The 9,256-nt window shown below is 38.2% G+C and overlaps 1 long non-coding RNA gene across 1 annotated transcript; it reads left to right on the forward strand.

Moving 5' to 3' along the window:
- Positions 1–4,776: 4,776 nt before the first annotated feature.
- Positions 4,777–6,530, forward strand: LOC136244751 (uncharacterized). Its single transcript, XR_010695565.1, has 3 exons — positions 4,777–4,812; positions 4,861–4,972; positions 5,026–6,530. It is a non-coding gene; the product is annotated as an uncharacterized lncRNA (long non-coding RNA).
- The last annotated feature ends 2,726 nt before the right edge of the window (positions 6,531–9,256 follow it).

Genomic DNA, 9,256 nt, shown 5'->3' on the forward strand with positions numbered 1-9,256 from the left:
CTGACTTTAGCATTGTAATATTGAAACCTACATGGACAAAAATGCTCAGCTTGGTGTAACTAACATGTGCTGGGTCGTTTCTTGCAAAGACAACATAACATTGTGGTGGCTATATTGCAAAATAATCCTATAATTGGCATAAAACTCCACACAAACATATCTGTAGCAGGAAGCTAACTGCACCATTGTATTCCTAGCTCCCAGAAACCCTAGAAACAATCTAATTGTTTGATCAATCACTCGTATGGCAATGAATTGATTGTGCCAACTCTCCAATGGAAGATTTACGGAGAAAATTTTATGCAAAATTTACGGAATTCCGGAATCGCTATGTTGAGGGTCAGATGGCAACATGTCCCAACTGCCCAAAATTAATGTAGAATGCAGAGAAAAATCCCAGACCCAGTGCCTTGAAAACTATACCCTTAGTCCCTTACAAGTAGCTATATTTTCCTTTAGGATATCTTATCTACGCTGTGCTATGCCTAGTTGGCCATAAAATTTTAGCTATTAGCTATGCAGTTGTAAACTGCATCAAAAATGTTTGAACAAGGGCCACTCACACTCAAAATCGCGTATGAAATTTGAAATTTCTCAGATTTTCATAAAAATTTCAAGGTTTGAGCTTGAAATTTCAAAATTTGAAATTAATTTCTGAAATTTCAAATAAACTTATTACTACCTTTTTGTGTTGCAATTATGTAAAACATGCAGTAAAAGATAACAGTGCATGCAGGTAAGTGACAAACAGCATTAGCTATATATAGTACAATACATTATTGTCCACATTGTTCACAGAACCAGTCATCATCTTCTTTAACTTCATCATTTGGAGATATGCATTTGTCTTGGTAGAACCATTCTTGACATTGCTCACGAAACACCATTGTTCCTCCATTGTCTGGTTGTAAACAGATCGGACATATAAATAACTTCACCTGTGTTCTCATATTACTCGTCAATCTTCTTTTTCTAACCACTGGAAACACAGTCAAAATTCCATTTTCTAGGCATGATATTAAATGTGCTCTCATTTCGTTCTGTCTGTATACATATAAACAAGGATCTTTTTTACATACCAAGGACACACAATAACTAAGGCAATAGATTCCACAGTCTGCAGCTCTTTTTTTGTGGCTGCATATCCATGATCTGTGCATTCATGGACTTGCAAGGCCTCAACAAATTAACAATCGTTTGAATTGTTTGAATCGATATTTAATTGTGTTGTTATCACAGTCAACTGTAGAAATTACAGCCCAATGCTTTCTATCAGGTAAATGTATGACTTGGATTGCATTGTTGCATTGAGAGAGTGCTCTACTACTTTGTTGTAATAAGGTTGTCTGCAATCCTGAAACTGCTTTTTTAGAAGGGAACATGCTGCATTTATTATCCTGTCTGTTAAGTCTCCACCACTTTCTAATAACTGTTTTTCCTTCATTGTGAGATGAAACCCATTGCATAACACCCGTAACTTTTCTGTGCTCTCAGATTGTGCACTAGCTGCATGAGTCACCAGTCAAATCTATCAAATCTGTTCTTGTTTTTATCTTCTGTGTTTAACTAGGATTTAGGTTCTGTTTCTGCTTTTTCTCAGCAATACAAATATCTATAAATTGTAATACATCATGATCAAGGCAAAACTCACCGGCCATGTGTAGTGTTGATATTGATGGTACTTGACGAATAGAGCTAGATTGTATTTCAGAGCTCTTTACATCCTTCATGCATCCTAGTGAAAGTGTACATATATATAACACTGTTGCAGAGGGAGGTAATCTGCATGGATTTTTTCTGCATAGTTCAGCCAACAATAAAAACTTGTTACCACAATGCTTAAACCATGAGCATGACACTCCTACAGGAGATTCAACTGCTAAGTCAGACTTTTTGTATTGCTGATCCCTCTTTGAATTTTGTTTGTAAAATATGAATTGTGTAATTTTTCCTGCTGCCCATGCAAGGTACACAGTTTGCCTCTGCTGGTTTAGCAAAGTAAAATAATTATGCATATATCTCCTAAACGCACAGTATTCTTTACTATAGGTAATTTTGAATTATCACATTGTGACATAATGATTTTACCACTGCTACTAAACGGCTGGTGTGCTTGGACTCTAAACAAATGATCACTTGATATTCTTTCATTTTCCTGAAAGAGCCATACTAATGTTGTTTTCCTTATGAAGAGTTTTTCACTGTTATGAATTACTTCCACAACCTTTCTGTCTACTTTGGTACACTTTGAAGTACCACTTTCTTCATACAATGGAATGCAATGTGTGGAAGCATCCTGTGATTTGACTAGCTTTTGTTTCACACCTTGTTTGATTATTTTCTTCTCTTCAAGTATTGCAAGATTTTGCACAGTTTCAGAGAGTTACTCTGGTGGAATTGTAGGAAAGACATCATCACTAGGCTCTGCTGCTGGATGTAAAATAGAAGAAGTCTATACATAGCTATATAGCTTCAGTTTTTAATTCTGCCATATTTGACCACAAATGTGTTGTCTAACTTTTGAGTTTTGCCAGCTAAGGTTCAGCAGGGAGGCACACTGTAAGTGTGTATTGTCTCCTAGTACCTAATGGATACAAGTGTATACACCCTGGTCATCCCCCTGTACTTTTAGACCACCCAGAGTTAATTACTGCAGGACTAAAATTACACTACTTGCGTAAATACACAAAGGTATCACAGTACCATTAAATTAATGAAAACACCAATATATATACCCTAGCTATAGTATAGGTACCTTAGTTGGCACATGCAGTATCCGTACATATGTAGAATTATATAGAGCCATAAATGAGGTTATATACTGCCTAGTTATATCTTAATCATAATAACAACCACAAAATTATACCTATTCTCATTTCTCATTATATAATTATAAAGACATGCTGCTTATGTCAGCACAGAGTGGTGTGACTGTCACAAGTGCATACTCAGTGCTGGATGCAAAATAAAAAGAATTCTACATAGCTAGCTTCAGTTTTTTTTTTTCAATTTCACATTTATAAATAGCCAATTTAAGCTAACAGTCCATGCATTCCCTAGGTGAAAGCTATACCATACACAGATACAAAACCCAGTATAGCTAAATTTATATAGCTTGCATACCTCTTGAATGAATATTAGCTACTAAAGCTGCAAACAAATCAGTTGTTCTTTGTGAGGTCCACTGAAATCTGAGCTGTAAATTTCACTAATATATAAAGCAGTAAAAAATGAAGACACTACAGAATATTGTGGTTTCTAAGATGCCTCATATGTACAACACTTAAATGATTTCTATTATGTAATAGCTTGCATAGACATGGGAAATGTTACGATAACGGGGCGTGCTAATGAAAAGTCCGTGCCAAAAATTTCTGCTTTCACTCCAAATTTCAAATTTATTTCTGTGTGGTTGTACGAAATTTCATAGCGTGAGTGGCACCTTGTGTTTGAATGGCTAGCTATGTCTAGCTTAAGGCCACTCCAATAAATTCTCTGTTTCCCGTCCTGGACTAGGGCATATTTGCATGCGGGCAGGCGGTCCATTTCCATTATTTCATTATAAGATTGGCAGTGTTGGGAGTAACGCATTACGTAATATTATTACTTTTGTGGTAACAAAGTAATATAACGAAATACGCTATAAAAACAGGTAAAATAATGCAAGCTACTTTACTTATAAATGTAACGCGCTACCTAAGTAATATAGTTACTGTAACGAGTCTAATATTATGTAATATTATTACTACAAGTAACGAAGTTACTAATCTCGTTAGTTATCCTCTGAGTAATGCCTAGCCACAGTGAAGTAACGAGGCCTACTGAATGAAGCTTATTCACCAGCTTCTTACTTATAACCAAAATTTGCATATTGTCCAACAGCGCAATCATGTCACGTGATAAGGTGGTAGTTTCACACGTGACAGCTTAAGGCTGTGGACACAAAGTAATACAATATGTTTATTATTACAGTTACTTTATTTTATGGGTAATATGTAACTGTAACTAAATAGTTCAGTTGCAAGTAATATGTAATATGTAACTAGTTACTTTTACAAAGTAACTTGCCCAACACTGAAGATCGGCTAGCTTTTCAAGCCATTATTTGCCTGGCACCATAGATAGTATATACCTCCGGAGGTATATCTATGCTGGCACAGCCAAAAAGGCTGCATAAAAGCATGCTTAAACTTGTTCCTTCCTTTTTAAGTTGCAAAAACAACAAACGTGAGACTTGACAGCACTGTTGACACGTGAGCTGACACTGTTTCAAGATGGCTTTTACTGAGCCTATCAGTATGCAAGAATAACCGGAAAATAATGGAAGAATACGGAATAATGGAATATTTAGAGCTGGCAGTAACTAGATGCGGGCGGTGGACGGGAAACAGAGAATTTATTTGGAGTGGCCTAAGATCTCAGTGAAGCTCCAAACAAGGGGGAACCACTCCACTGTAGTATGCGGTCAAAGCCGAATGAACAACGCCATTCAGTTTTCACGAAAAACACTGAACGGTCCAGCTGTTTTCCTAGCATGGTCAAAGCTTCGCGAGTAAGTAGTGCCGGCACGAAAATACAGCAAAAATAAACGGAACCAGGTCAATGGTCAGACAAATTTTCGTTCAAAGTCAACGGTCAAGATAAAAATATTGACCGGCTCGCGCTAATTCGTGTTTGCGAATTATCGCGAGCCCGGCTGGGCACGAGACTAGATCGTGGCACAATGTCACCCTGCAATGTCACCATTTGCTCCAAATAACGCCATCCTTATGATCACGTGCTCAAGAGGTTGCGGTTGGAATGTGCCTCTCGGTGAGTGCTGTATGAGAATTTGTTCTTTAATTCATGTTTCACTGGTAGGTCTCGCGATCACTTAAACCTTGTGTTCGAAGTATAGCTAGACGCAATACTGGATAGACAAGACCAGAAGCGGTGGACTTGGAAGTCTACTTCGTCTAATAAGTCATAAATGGTTTGTTCATCGGTGGAGTTGAACAGTTATTATATGTATCATTTTGCTTGCAGGTCGCAGCTAAACCCGGATTCTGGAGACGACACGTGGCGTCACGGTGTGTAAGCTAATAGAGGACTTGCACGCGTGAAGCAACTGTTGCTAGGCAGACATGTTTCGGGACAACTTTCTATGGCGCATATTGGGTCAGAATGAAGGTAACGAGATTTATTCACTAAGCGCTGGGTATAGTGGCACTGGGAAGCGGGGCTGGTTTCGAAATAGAAGATCTTATCATTGGCTCCGTGAAATAGGTGGCTAATTAAATTTCGATACATTACTCACCAATTCTAACTTCGTCGCCTTTTTTAACGAGCTGTGTGGTATTTACAACACAACTCAACACTGATTCGCTTCATTACAGCCTGTACCAAATCTTGAGAAATCGCTTTTCAGCCAAAACACTCCCGAAACATGGCCGACAGCTACGGTTGCTTAGCAATTACGATGATTTACGTCACGCTGCAAGTCCTCTATGCTTGTGGTTTTAACATGCGCGTGCCCACAGTCCGGCTGTGGGTGGGCGCCGGTTTACTGAACTTGTTTTCGTAAATGTGTGTGTGTGTGTGTGTGTGTGTGTACACGTATCTGCCTACCTACCTACCTACCTATCTATTAGTGCTGTACACCTACAAAATTTTGGTCACCAGTTAATTGCCTACCAATAATTAACAATAACTGGTTAATCCGTTTGTGTGTATATTGGCAGACATAATAACTGCGAATGGCATTGTTTACCAATGAACAAAGCCAAATAAGGAAATATTGATACAAAACACCAATATAGCACTTAAAACCAGCTAAATCTTGCAAGAAAACTGTTAATCCATTACACAGGAGTTTGAGTTTCTGTCACTATGCCTTGCACTGTGCTCAAGATTTCGTCCTAATTGTGTGGAGATTCTACTTTGTAGCTACAAGAGAGACCTTGCATACTGCCTACAAACTGTAGCGAAGGGTGGTGTTTAGCAGTTCCAGGTACGATTCGCCTTCATCAGAAGTTGGTGTGGCATGCAAGAAAAAATAAAAAGACCAACAAGTAGCTGCTGTAGTACAAGATAGAACGATAAAACTAGAGGAAGTTAGTTCTTTTGCCATAGTGACCGTTGGGAGTGATTACTGGAGCGAATATTGTCAGATTGTTGTTGACATTTGTTAAACTACCGTATTAGTAACTTGTAGTGTTGCCTTAATTTACTATCCATAAATTTCTGCACACTGGGATATAAAATAGTTATATCCCGTATACTCGGATGACATCATTGTCATTACGATATCACCCTCGATATAACTATAACTTACAATCACATATTTACATATGCTTTGAGGTTATGTTATGATGTTAACACTTATCAGCAGGGGTAATTTATGGTTTACCAAGTGGGTGGGCAATTACCAGTTTAAAGGTTTCCTCACCAGTTAATTGGCTGATCTAAGCAACAACTGGTTATTTGCACACTGGTGTACAGCACTACTATGTCCATATGCACCCACATCAGCAAAATTGTTAAATGGTAAAAGAAACTTGCAGAGGAAGTTGGACACGATATAAGCATTTCTGAAATTTATTACTGTTAATTGCATATTTATAATATGTGATGAGGAGTAAGTGATAGAAGAAATGTTTAGCAATATCCGTACCACGTTACCTTGTGTTTCTTAAGTTGAACAGCAAATTCTTATTGCAAGACGGGTGTGCGATTTTCTAATCCTCTTTTTGATTCTCTGTGAGGCCAGGCTAGCGGCATCCGCTCTTCTTTTTCATTACTTTGGGAGGCTTTGTTAGCATGCACATTGCTTTCTTTGACAATTATTGTGCTAAAATACGCGTACATAAGGCGTCCCTATAGTATTACACATGGATTCCACCCAGTAAACGCTTACACACATGATCCCCGTAGATTTCAAGAGCGATTTACGTGCCTGGAGTAATGGGGTTGACCGGCTGAATAGACTAAACTTGAAGTGCACTCTCCAATGGTATTTGTGAAAACCTTTGTGAGCGCTTGGTTAAACTTTCAATACAAAACGTATGCACTCACGTGTGCGTGTCCAACCTCCTGAGAAGCTTGCATGTAAGAAGTAAAAGCAAACTGAAGTTTATTAAACTACTGCATGATGCTGGATGGTACTATATTTTTGCTCCCAGTATCTGGTATTGAGAAAATATGCCGGTATCCAGTATTTCACAGTATCTTGGTAACCAACTAATGCACATTTTAATCAAGCTCGCAATGTTTATTTGTGTTAAAAACAGTCAACTGTTAATCTGTAGTTACTATCTAAAAGTTGGATATACACCACAACTGAAAGTTATTCATGGTAACAGGTTATAAATGCATTTTGCTAACTGCTACACAGTTGATACAAGTAGGCTGGCACTACAGTGTAACCTGAAACCTCACGGTTTACTGTTAAGCAGTACTTTTGTGGTCACCACCAAACCATCAACACATAACTTATTGGTTGCATTGTCTGTAGGTGTAGCTGATATAGCTAGGTTGTTTAGGATGCAGTTACGTGCATCCCAATTAATGCTCGCTTTCTTTTGATGTATTGTGTATCCTGCAGAGTTGATTTGATACAAGTAAGGATTCTACAGAGCATATTAGCAGAGAATTTATTGAACTAAGGGACCATCCATAATTTTCAGTCTTTATGCAAGGGTACAAAGAGTACTCATTTTTTCTAACCCCCTCCCTCCTTCACAAAGCATACTGTAGAAATGTTGATACTATGTACAGTATATACACAATGATTATTTATCATTTTATAAGCGTACGTGTGATTTAACCCCCTCCCCCCTAGCATACACTTTGTACTCTTGCGTAAATGCTGAAAATAATGGATGACCCCTAACCACAATCCTTTAGTTTTGTACTGAAAGTATGACTAATAAATTCAGGTGCTGATCGCAAGTAAGCTTCTCTCTAGCCTATGTCTTGGATTGTATATTTAAGATGAAGGTTGGCTGAGAAAGATTGTTCTAAGGTAAATGACTATGTGTATCCTAATTAATGCTCACTCTCATGATTATTTGTGGTGTACCCTGAAGAGTTACTACAAGTATTAATAATCAGTGGCATGCTAGTGCTAGCACACATGATTCCAATTGCAAATATAACACCGTTCTGGCTGATTTGGGTTGTTCGGGTTTTCCATACTCCATAGAGATCCAGGAATATGTTATTTAGTGGATCTACGGATCACATGCTCCACCAATTCCACTACCACCAGTGATTACTCGGAAAGCTACTGCTACTGATTACAATGATGTTGTTTGCTAATAACATTTGTTAAACAGTTTACATGCTTAATATCTGTCTATGAATCAAGACACACGGTAATGTGTTGTGCGGCCCAAGAAGCCAGCGCGCCACACCGTGAGTATATTTACAGGAAGAAAGTAAATGCAATTTTCACACCTTTGTAGCTCTGTGATTCCTTATCCGATTGAAACCAAAGTTGCTACAGTAGTGCCGGCTAGGTAGGGGAGTCCACATTCCAAATTTGAAGAAAATCGCTCCAGCCATTTCTGAGATACGATCGGCCAAAGTTTGGGTTTTTTTCTTCGTTTTTTTCTTTTCGCACACTTTGCAAAATCCGCAATAAAACACGAATGCGTGCTCCAATCCTGCTGAAATTTTGCACACTTAAAGGGCTCATTAAGGCGAATCTCAGTACCAAGTTTGGTAGAAATCTGGTGAACATTCTCGGAGTTATGACTGATTATTTGCGTAAGATAAGGTCGAAGGTCTGTCACGCCCACAGGGTAAACCACTTGAAGGAATGAGCTGAAAATTGCTATGTAGATGGAGTAACTATCATAGGAGTGCCTTTTTGTGGTTTGAAAGGAATCCAGTTAAAGGCCATCGAGATATAACACAAAACCCAACCTGTGTCACAATTACGCGATCGATTTTTATGAATAAAAGAAACTAATAGTTTTCATGCCTACCAGGCAAACCGCTTAGAGCAGTGAGCTGAAAATCGGTGTGTGGCTGGAATAATTGTCATAGAAAGTCCATGCAAGAATCGGATTACAAACCACTGAGTTATGATTCCAAAGCCAACTATATGTAGCATATGCGAGATCGAGATACTCTAATAGAACATTCACCCTAATAGAGCATTCTGCTAATTTATTTACTCCATTATAGAATTCTATTACATTGCAAGTTATTCTATAGGGAGTTCAGCTGCAAACAGTTAATCTTATAGACAGTTCAGCAAGAAGCAAGTCAC

This window comes from Dysidea avara, chromosome 14 (genome assembly GCF_963678975.1).
Source record: "Dysidea avara chromosome 14, odDysAvar1.4, whole genome shotgun sequence".
Taxonomy (NCBI): domain Eukaryota; kingdom Metazoa; phylum Porifera; class Demospongiae; order Dictyoceratida; family Dysideidae; genus Dysidea; species Dysidea avara.